The sequence below is a fragment of the Nicotiana sylvestris genome, chromosome 3 (assembly GCF_000393655.2).
Source record: "Nicotiana sylvestris chromosome 3, ASM39365v2, whole genome shotgun sequence".
NCBI lineage: Eukaryota > Viridiplantae > Streptophyta > Magnoliopsida > Solanales > Solanaceae > Nicotiana > Nicotiana sylvestris.
The window spans coordinates 134,516,398-134,526,967 of record NC_091059.1 but is presented as its reverse complement, the minus strand read 5'-3'; the positions used below and the strand labels follow the sequence as shown (position 1 = coordinate 134,526,967).

Sequence of the window (10,570 nt, the reverse complement as noted above, 5' to 3'; positions counted from 1 at the left end):
TTAAATCCTTTTCACATACTTGTTTTTTCTTTCTAGGAAAACCGAAAATTGGAAAACTATATATGAGTACAAAAAACTTCAAAACTTTCCACAAGCCAGAATATGTGGAATTTATGAACCAAGGCTGCCACTGATAGCGGAGCCTCTTGACCTGTAACAAATTTCCACTATTGCTTTCTTCCACCTTTCTTCTCTAATTAATGGCAATGGAGTCAATAGAGACTAATAAACTTCCACCTAGGGCCCCGCCATAGATTCGTCAAATCCCCAATGTGTTGGAGGTGTACACTTAGTAATTCATACACATAGTTGTTTAATTGCTCAAAGTGCATGTAAATCTGCCTCTATAAATAGCGTTTCTGATCACTTGCATTAAGTAGGGAAACACAAAAACGAAACTTGAAACGCAATAGTGTTGTTTAGTCTCCCACCTTTAACTTATTACATAACAAGTTCTCGACATGGCTTCATTCCATAGCTTGAAGACTTTGGCCATTGTTGCTCTTGCAATTTCCTACTTTGTGCAAGTCACCCTAGGTCAGTCTTCCTTTTCTTATTAATGTAGTAAAACATACTAGTGTCTTTGCACTAGATAACGGGTTTCTATTAAATCTAATCAGGAAGTTCAACTGAATTTTTTTTTTCCCTGATCCATAAGTTCATATGCGAAAGATTTTATGTGTGTAAACATAGTGTGAGTATAAATGCAGGGGGTATAGCATGTGAGAACTTAAACGAAGACTCGTGTGCCTTCGCAATATCAAGCAATGGGAAGCGTTGCGTGCTAGAGAAACATCTGCGAAGGAGTGGGGAAGAAGGATATACATGCCGCACATCAGAAATAGAGGCTGATAAGCTTAAAGATTGGATTGAAACCGATGAATGCATTGAGGCATGCGGCGTCGATAGAAACGCCCTTGGCATTTCTTCCGACGCTCTCCTGGAATCTCGCTTTACCAACTAGCTTTGCTCCCCTGCTTGCTACAAACATTGCCCCAATATTGTTGACCTCTACTTCAACCTTGCCGCTGGTGAAGGTAATATTCGATATTATCTTTTAAATCTCATCTCCATTTTATTCGGTTTTCGAACTTAATTTTGAATTTGCTCTGTTATTAATGGGGATGGCTTTGATTGGACACAGGTGTATATCTTCCCAAGTTGTGTGCAGAGCAAGGGAAAAGTGCAAGGCGAGAAATAGCGGAGATCAGAAGCTCGGGATTGGTGGCGCCAGCTCCGGAATCAGAAGTCAAGCCCAGCAATTTCATGATTGCTCCGGCAATGCCTCCTTTCTAAACTCGATAAAGATTTAATAGATTCAGCACTATAAGTATACAATGGTCTTTAGCTTTACTGTAGTATGAAAATAAGGACTCTGGGTAGGCCCAGTTAATATTACATTTGAATCTAGGTATGGTTCCTTGTTGTGCAAAAACAATTGTAATTAATTAAACGTCGTTATTAAGAGGTTGAACTAAGAGGCTAGTGCAACTAGCACATGACAGAAGGTCCAAAACTCCAAATCAATCTCTGCTACAAAATTCCCATTGCTTCACTGAGTAATAGTAATAGACATCTTCTAATTGAACGCTTATGGGTGAACCCATATCCAATTTCTTCACCAACAGAATGGTAGGTGTCATTTGTCAAGCCTCTAGTGGTGGAAGTTTTGAACTCTGTGAAGTTTAGGCAAAATGAAAACATGGACCGACTACTATATTGGATCCAAGATGGTAAATCGTCAAAAGTTAGACAAACAATGTTGAGAAGTGGTGTTGTTACCCCCTATATTTTTTTTACGCGAAAGTACGCCATAAATAATTTGGTGAAGTCTCGAAAATGAGATGTTACATCCCGCATTTTTGTACGTCAAAGTTTCGTCGTAAGTAATCGACGTAAGTTTGGGAATGAGATTATTTTGGAATTATAAGTATTATGCTATTTCAAACAAGTGATAAGTAAATTCGTGAAGGTGAGAGGGTAAGCGAATCGAAGGAAATGAGTTTTCGTCGAAGTTTGGCATTTTGAGAAAAAAATACGGTTCAAGCTAAAATACCACGTATTTATGGACTAATGTCATACAAGGTGTCACATTACCATAATAGTAAGGTGTACAAAGTGTGTTAAAAGTGAATAGTATTTTAAGTAATTTGAGATAATTTCTAATTATGTGGATCCTAATTATGTGGATAATTGAGTAATTATTGATTAATGGGGGATTAACAAGTTAATCAAGGAATTTATGAATAAGCTTAATTAAGTTATTGGATGAGCTTAATCAAGACAAAAACGTGGCAGCAATATATGCCTATTTGATGACTCTAAAGTCACTTTGGAAGGTGGCAACATTTAAATTAATAACTACATTTTCTCATTTTTGATTAAAAGATGCTATTAAGCCTTATTACTACAAAATGAAACGGCTATGACTACAACTTACAGATGGAGCTTCAAAGATCATACAAGATCATAATCAAATTCACAAAGTGATCATACAGAATTTTCTACAAAAATTCGTACGAGATTTCATAAGGTAATAGCAACGGAATTTTGCGATTCTAAGGGAGTACGGTGCAATCTTTCTCAAGAATATCATATGGATTTCCCTACTATGATCTGCCGTTACGTGATTTGTCATAATTGATGTGTGTTAAAGGGATTGTCAAGAGAATCGGCTCAGGTATGTTAAGGCTAAGTCCTTCCTTCATTTTGGCATGATCTCGTAATTACATATGTTTGATAACGAGGCATAAAGAGAAGTTCATACTTCCGAATTTATATACATTATCCTAGTCTCATAAGTTACAGTATTCTCCCTTATCGGGACTTCATATTCAATTAAGTATTGTCTTATCCTAATCAAGAGAGCAGAGAGTCTATATATATAGTATTATAGTATTTTCACTAGCATCGAGCTATAATCAATGGGCAGGCCCCTATTGGGCAACCTCAGATCAGATGGTAAGTTATATACCGAGCCTACTGTGGTTGAGAGCCTATGAGCGAGCCCAGCATGGCCGAGATACATAGCCTAGTATGCCTGAACGCCTATGAGCGAGTCAACTACGGCAGATGAGTTATATATACCGAGCCTTATAAGGCCGGACAACTGTTTTACTTACTATATTGAGAGAGTTGAGTCAGTATCAGCATGTGAGCATATCTTCAGATTGTCTTTGACTCCCAGTTACTTTCAATTATTATATTATTAGTTCAGTTTCAGCTTTCAGTATATTGCCTTATATACTCGGTACACTATTTCGTACTGACGTCCCTTTTTTGGGGCCACTGCATTTCATCCATGCAGGTTCAGATAGACAGACAGGTAGATCTCCACATTAGGTATTTCCCGAGTTCAGCTTGATCGGTAAGCTCCATGCCCTTCGGAGTTGCCGGGTCTAGATCTCTATGGAAATCTTGTATATATATGTATATATGTTATAAGTAGGTTGGGGTCCTATTCCGATCACAGTATATCCATCAGTAGAGGCTTGTAGACATATCCTGTCAGTTAGTGCAGTATGTTGGGCTTGTAGGCCTTGTATGTATATTTTGATTGATTTGCCAGCTGTAGTAGTTATGACGGGCTTGTCGGCCCAACTTTATATTGATGTTTAGTCAGCTTTTGCAAATTGTCTTATAATTTGGCCCATGGCTAAAGTATGACATTAATGTTCAGAGTCCCTTAGTCGCAAGTTGGTACGCAAGGATAGGTGAGGCACCGAGTGCCGGTCTAGCCCCCCAAGTTCGGGGCGTGATAAGTACTTGCAAACATTATTGGGCCGAAAAACCGGTTTTCCTTGTGGAAGTTCAGGGGTGAAGTACACAAATAGCCCTTAAAGTGAATGGTCAAGAATTGTTATCTCCACTTGCCCTATGAGCAAAAGTTCAAGGTTAGCAAGTATTAAAAGTGTTTCCCATGGGGCAAACGAGAGACAACACTTGTTAAACTTGAAACTCTGATCATGGGACAAGCAGGGGTCAAAAGTTAAAGACCACTCCAAAAAGTGTTATATTTCTACAATATTTTGTTCTGGAAGTACGTGGAAATGATACCAGATAGCTACTTTTAAGCATGTTGTTTAAAATATATCCATAGTTTATAATGTATTTAGAGATTAGCCAATTTCGCTCAAACTTCAGGGCATGGCGCCCTAGAGGTTAAACCTCAAAATTCAAACTTCAAGTCATCATGTCCTAAAGTTCGAATATTGTGTCCAAAAGTTCGAATCTTATGTCCTAAATTTTAAATTAGTAGTTCAGAAATCCAGGATAAAGTGTCCTGAATTTCAAATTAGCAGCTCAAAAATTGAGGACACTAAGTCTTGAATTTCCAAATTCATGATACATAGTCCTGAAGTTTGGATGAATTGACTAATATTTAATACATTGTAAATTGTAGATATATTTCAAATAGCGGGCTTAAAAGTGACTATTGTTGAACTTCGCCCAAGTAGAGCCTTTTGGGCTTCTTTTTTATGTCGTCTTTACACAAATAGTCGGTTGGATTCACTATTTTTTTAGTTGATATACGTATATATATACCCACAAACACACTCCAGCTATTTTTAATTAAGAGGTCCGATGAACGACTATTTAGGTTAATCCTTCTTTCTTTTATTAAGTATCATAAGAAAATTCTCTCTTAAATTTCACATCCTTTTTTCTTTTTCCATATAGTTAATGGTGAGTAGGAACACTTTACTGATAATGACTATGGTGTTATCAGAATTCAAACTCGTTACACTAAGATATGAGTTGTGATCTCGTTTGGCTATCCCTTAGGTCATGTTTCTTCAACGGCAACTAAGTAAAATAATTACTAATCCACTATGCAGTCATTTTTACGCACCCTTTGCCTTCCAGAATTTACAGGTCTGTTTCTTGCTGACCAAAATGGTTCTATTTTTTAACGTGGCCAACTTCTATAATTTGCAAATTTTAAGAAAGAGAGAGGGCGAATTTCTTATGGATTACAATTAGAATCGAAGATGACGAGTTATGCATATAGAAATTATAAAAATCTCTTGTCAAAGAAAAATAAAAGCGGCCTCACCTTAAGATTTATTTTCTCAAGTGCGATATTAAATGTAAGAGAATATTCGAAAGAATATAATTGTTGGGGTAGTCATAATGGACAAATTTCTCAAATTTATAATCCCCATTCCATTGAAAACAAGGTATGTGGAGTTAAATGTAGATGTGGTACTGTGTGGATCTTGATAAGATTTTCCTGTTACCCTCAAGTGACCTCAGTAAAGGATTTTTCTTTTCTTGATGCATGTCACGAAAGAGGAAGGGTGGGATATACAATAGTTATATTGATTCAATAACTAAATTATATGTGTAATTATAATACGATATATATCACTTAGCTAAGAGATACATTTCTTTTGCCTGACTTTTATTCTTAACTATAACAAACGGATGTGTGTTTACCTTGAAAATGGTAATTATCATTAATTTGATTTTATTGTTCTAAAAATACTTGATTTATTTTTATGCTAGTTGCTAGGCAACAGATGATAAGTGTGAGACTAGAAATGAGATAAGAACTTGAAAGCAGTATGTTTAGACAAACCGAGTGGTTGAGAATCGGGGCCTCGAGCCAGGTTATACGGGGCCTCGAGGTCGAGCTAGGTACTAAGCTGTGGACAGCCGGTGAAGGATTAACAGTTTTGAGAGCTTTGATGAAGGATCTTTATGATCAATAATGAGCAATAAATGAAGAACAGTTAATGAAACACAATAAATGTAAGCAATAAATGTAAATAATATAATCAAGAGAGAATGTTCTTGTATATTGAATGTTGAATATGATATTATGTGTGCAAAAAATAACAAGAGTCCTCTTTATATAGGAGGGGGAGTCCCAACATAGTACATATGCATTTATTACAAAGCAATGTAGCTGGTACAACTATTTAGCAGTCTGGTACAGACTGATACTATTCTTGTAGGTGTTGTCAGCCTTGACCATGTGCTATGAGAACTTCCCGTTTTTCTATGATAACCATCGATTTAAGCTGCCCCAAGGTCGATCGTAAAGAACCCTCGAGGTCGAAACCTCGAGTTGTGTCCCCGGACCTTCGAGGTGAAGCTACAGAAAGACATAACGATCGTAAAATCAGGCTCTCCGATTTTACCCGTATATAATGTGCTTTAGAGTAATCACTAGTGGTGACTCATGTTGGATTTTTGCTTGTGGTGTGAGTGAAAAATAAAGGTAAAAGAAATGAAAGAAATGGAAAACTTACAAAAAATTCCTTTTTTATTAAGGAGATTTGTCCCTCATCAGAAAGAGAAAGAAAAATCTTTGTTCTATTATAGAGAAGCACTTCTTCTACCTTTTAAACAGTTGAGTAGAAGGCAGACCCCACGCACTGTCTCGTTACTCGGATTTGAATTTGGATTTTTTTTTAATTTTCTCACAACATTTTAATTCAAAATTTGCGGTCATTCCCGAACTTATTTCCTTAACGGTCCTTAATAGAAATTTGAATATTTTTGCCGAATAGACACTGTTTACTGTCGTGCCCCCTTTTTCCTCGTGGAGTCCGGGTTTCAACTTTCATGGAGGAACAACTCGTTTCCTTTTGCGAATTGGGTATTTGAATTTGAAAACTCGCTACCTAACGGATTAAGGTGCGTTAGGGCACTTAGAGCGATTAACTCATATAACTAGTTTGCATTACCAGATATTAGGGTAAGGGCTCGAAATAATCTTGAGGGGAAGGTGTTAGGCACCCCTCGCGGTCCACAATGATGAGTTCCGACCAAACTTAAACTATGTGAATTAGTCACTTTAACAAGTAAACAGCCCTAACACATAGTTGCAAATAAAGGTAGTTTTCACAGTCTAAATAATATATGATCAAGGAAATTTAGATAATGAAGGTAAAAGATGTTTGGACAGCTTAAACACACATATATGTAAATAAAAGGAAGTTTAGATAATTTAAACACATATAGGAATTGAGGAAGGAAAGTCCTAAGTTGATTAGCCTACAGGATCAATTTGTGCAATGCCCGGTAATCCTCCTCAACTAGAGGGGCTACACGTGACATTAGCGCGCAGGCCATCATATCATTTTATTACCCATTACCCTCCCCTTAATGGTTATATAAGCGAGTTTGATTAGCAACCTCTAAGCGTGCTGCTACCCGTCCCTTCCTTATGGTCCTGGAGGAGCTTAAGACCTCTAAATCTGGGCAGTTCTAGACAAACCTAAGGTATTTAAAACGCAAAAATCTAGGCGACAAACAAATAACATGTAGGACAAACAAATAGGAAAAAAGCAGTTAAAAGGCTCATGTTTATCTCCACATGTATATAAGCAAATAAACAGCACGTCTAAAACACAGATTCAAGTAATTTCTAGAAAGAATCCTAGGACAGGATATATAGGTGAACATTAATACATAGATCTTGCAACGATATTTTCAAAACTCAATGGCAGGGTCCAAATCAGTTTGCCTACTGATTTTAAACCTATAAGACTTAAGAAGTTTATACACAATTGAAACGCAGTTTCTAATTTTATATAAGGACATTAATCACCTAAGGCTTTCCTAGGCATGGGGACTATACGTAATCACAATTACAGGAACTGTTCGAATAGTTTGAGATTGTTCAACCTATGAGCATGTTGATCTAGGTGATGCAGGTTATAACATGTGCTTTATATCAATTTGTATTTAGAGACATGACGTCTATGTGTGTGTGTGTGGGGGGGGTTGTTTAAACCTTTTGTAGACAGTGATCGGAATCAACATGATTCAAACAGATGCAAATAGAGTTCCTAGAAAACACGGTATCTACTGCATACAAGAGATGACTATTTTTATTAAGGCAGGATTATTAACCTAATAGTGGGATCTCTAAGTGAAAGTATTTATGCAAAATCAAAGCTGGAATAGCGATATATGACATGTAGTATGTTGAAGCAATAAATGTGAATACCCTAAGAACAGGATGTCTAATGCGTAGGTTGAACATGGTTTGAATGCAAATAGACACACCAGTCCTAGAACATGATTTCTAGTGCAGATTTGCATAATGTAAAGCCTAAAAACATGATTTCTACCCAACATTACCCACAGTACCATATAGCTACCCTCCCGTTTCACTAGTTACCCCAATATCTATTTACAAATAATTATTATAGATCATGATAGAATAAATTACATAAATGCAATATAGATTAAACTATAGGGAGCCTAATGTAGGCCCAAAGCAAACCTGGGAGTACCAGGCCTTCAGTAGTCTCAAATTCCAAGAATTTTATTGCCAAATTTGTGTCCAGGTGTATCAGAGTTCCCTAAGGACCTCAAGGATCCCGGGCGGTGCTCACACCAGACATCTCTTAAATAAAGACTGATTATGTGCAGTGTGGAAGAGCCAACCCTGATATGCCCAGAGTTCAGAGAGATCTCAAGGATCTCTAAGTAGTAAACATACTAGAGGGGCAGAACTTAATAACCTAAGAGTAAAGTGAGAGTATTTGACATAATTTTGAAAAGGTTTTGGTAAAACAGTATAAAGAGGACTCTTAAGAGTGAAAAGGTTTTCTGAAAATAAGAACTAGTTTGGTGGTAGAACAGTTTGAGAAAAGTGTGAAAACACTTTTGAAATCAGAACACAAATCACAGAACTACCAGATTCAGAAACACTTGGCAAACAGATTCCACATAGGGAGAGAGGGGTTGAAGACACCTAGAATACACCTCAGTGTATAATGGAGCACATAAGCAACAAGATGCACAAAATTCTCAAGAGTTTGTAGAATTAATAAGTTATTTACAAGGGTAGGTGATTGAGACATGGAGCAAAGATTATAGTAAAGACATGTGGAAAACACATAAACCCTAGACATGACCAAACGTACAACTAGAGTTACATTGAGAGACTAGATAACTTAGCATAATCTCATCAGTAAAGCAGAGTAGGAAAGGACTTAAATGAACAGACTAGGAAAACACCACACAACCACTCATAGTTTAGACATGATAATTCAATATAGAACAAAACAGGTTGAGACATGATAGATAAAGTAGTAGACATGTCATTATAGATTAAACATACTAATCACTATCGTGCCCCCATTTTTTTCTCCACGGAGAAAGTCCGGGTTTTGACGTTCATGATAGTAATGACTCATTTCCTTTTGGAATTTGTGTATTTTGAAGAGTTTCCACCTACAACTAGAGTTTTGACGGGAAGGTGTTAGGCACCCCTCTAGGTCCACAACGGTGGGTCCTGGCCGAACTTGTACTTATGTGAATTAGTCCTTTTAATAAATAAATAGTTTAAACACATACTTGCAAATAAAGGCATGTTAAGCACATACATGACTCAAGTAATGGAACAGGGGAAAAGGTTCGAACAAGTTGCACATATATAAAGAAAAGTAAAGTTTAAACATCGGGAATTGGGAAAGAGGGGTCCTAGGTTGGTTTTCCTATAAAATCACCCCACACAATGCCCGGTAATCACTCCTCAATGAGGGGCTACACGTGACATTAGTAAGTAGTCATCATATCCTTACTACTCAATTCTCTTCCCTTGGTCATAGCCTAAAACGTTCTAATATCTTTGATATATGTCCTATACGTGCACTACCTGTCCCTTCCTTGTGGTCCTGGAGGTATTTAAGACCTCTAGTTTAGGTGGTTCTAGAACTTCCTAAGGTTTTAAAGGATAAAAGTATAGGCGTCAATCAAAAATAATTAGGACTGCATTTAAATAGAACAAATTACAGGCTCACAGTCACCTCTACAAATATAACAAGTAAGTGCACGTCTTCAACAACAGTCAAGTATTTAAGAGAAAATCCTAGAACATGATATCTAGATGAGCAGGGATTGTACATCATTAAATTAGGACCAAGCGTCAAAGACCTATTTAGTTTGCTTACTGATTTTAGACCTGTGAATGTGAACAGTCTTAAATAACAAAGCGCAGCTTTTGTAGTTGAAGGATTTTAATCGCCCTAGAGGCTTGCCTAAATGCACAAACAGTGACGTCCTAAAAGCATGGTATCTATAGTGACTGGGAATGCAATAAAATAGTAGAATGATTTTTAATCGACAACTTGAGATCATATAGGCATGATTTCTAGCAGTATTAGTTTTAAGGTAGTGTTTGAAAACTTGTTAAAGAAACTGACAGATTAATAATTAGGCCAATTCAAAACACGAATTTGAACTGATTTATTTAGCTAAATTGGTTTTAAGTTCTATAGGCATGATTTCTATTAGAGTTGATTTTAAATCATATATGCATGATCTCTATTATTAAAGCCATTTAGATACTATAGACATGGTTTCTAATTGTGTGGAAGTAAAGCAAACATAACAAACGCATTTGAATCAACATGGACCCTATAATCATGTTATCTACCTAATTTACCCAATATATATAACTACCCTCCCCTTTTCACTAATCACCCCGCTGTCTGTTTACAAAATTATTATAGACCAATAAATTAAATAAAAATACATAAATATATAGGAGTTAATCTATAGGGAGCCTACCAAATGACTTCCCAGCCTCCAATAGCCTCAAATG

At 36.6% G+C, this 10,570-nt stretch overlaps 1 pseudogene; it reads left to right on the top strand.

Moving 5' to 3' along the window:
- Positions 1 to 256: 256 nt before the first annotated feature.
- On the top strand, positions 257 to 1,729 carry LOC104224406 (uncharacterized; annotated as a pseudogene).
- Positions 1,730 to 10,570: the final 8,841 nt, after the last annotated feature.